Source organism: Lupinus angustifolius, chromosome LG13, assembly GCF_001865875.1.
Source record: "Lupinus angustifolius cultivar Tanjil chromosome LG13, LupAngTanjil_v1.0, whole genome shotgun sequence".
In the NCBI taxonomy this organism is placed as follows: domain Eukaryota; kingdom Viridiplantae; phylum Streptophyta; class Magnoliopsida; order Fabales; family Fabaceae; genus Lupinus; species Lupinus angustifolius.
In genome coordinates this window covers 3,078,063-3,079,287 of record NC_032021.1, presented here as the reverse complement: position 1 = coordinate 3,079,287, position 1,225 = coordinate 3,078,063, and positions in this window count along the sequence as shown.

Genomic DNA, 1,225 nt, shown 5'->3' with positions numbered 1-1,225 from the left:
AAAATTTTCACCATTAAGGACCGGAACTGAATTCAAATTCGCAGATATTGAAGCAATCGATGTAGCTGATTCAAACAAAAGACAAAATATTAAAATATGCTCACAAGTTAAAAATTATCAATGTGCTTAAACAATGATATGTCCAAATCAAGATACCTAGTGCACCATTAACATCAAGTCTTTGGACAATGAAATTAACTGCAAGTGGTACTCTTGTTGTAATGATCAAATATTCATAATAAGGCATGACAACTGACGAATCCTTCTTTGGATTGATTCATCAGTCAAATGTATAAAACTTTAGAATTATGACATGTTTATCATCACAAGTGTGTATGATCTTCGGCCAAACATTAACTTTCCTTTGGCCAACTAATATTCGCATGAATAGTCATACACACTTACATCTAATGTTCCTTATGAGTTATATCCATGAGAGAGGTCACTTTGGCGACATCTCACTTCAATTGGCTCACTTGAAATAATAGACAGCTTTAATGGACAACCAAATAACAATTAAAACCAATGCTCAAAGATACCAAAGCCCCCATAAACTTTATCGTACTCTCGCTTGGGCGAGGCACTCTCGCTTGAGCGCAATTGAAACCAATGTTTCTGTTTGGTACTCGTTTGAGTGAGACCTTCTCCCTTGAGCGAGCCTTATGTCGCCCGTATACTCGCTTGGGCGAGCTGTCGCTTGGGCGAGGATCTTCTCGCTTAAGCGCAATTAAAGCCAATGCTTCTGTTTAGCTCTCGCTTGGGCGAGCCACTCTCGCTCGAGCGAGAGCACTGCGACAGAAGACGAACAATGTGATTTCTGCATCGCTGTTCTTCAAAAAATCATCCAAAAAATCAAGAAAAACAGCAGAAAAACAACATTTATTCATTTCAAATCATTTTATGTTCATTTGGATAAGCATAAATGTTTTTCTTAATCGATTCATGGCATAAACAAGACACCAGAAACCTAAATCAAACCAGATTTGGGGAAGAAAAGCAAGAACCCTAATTTCACTCATGAATCAAATTGGGGTGGCTCTGATACCACTTGTTGGAGAATATCTCCATCCGTAATCCATAGACTATACGTAGAAATCCTTATGACCATGACTTTGTTCCCATAACCTAATGTTTATGCCCATACATAAACCCAAATGGAACAACCATGGTCCAGACCGAAGAAACCCCAAATGAGTTCATGGTGAAGATGAAGAACATACCTTGT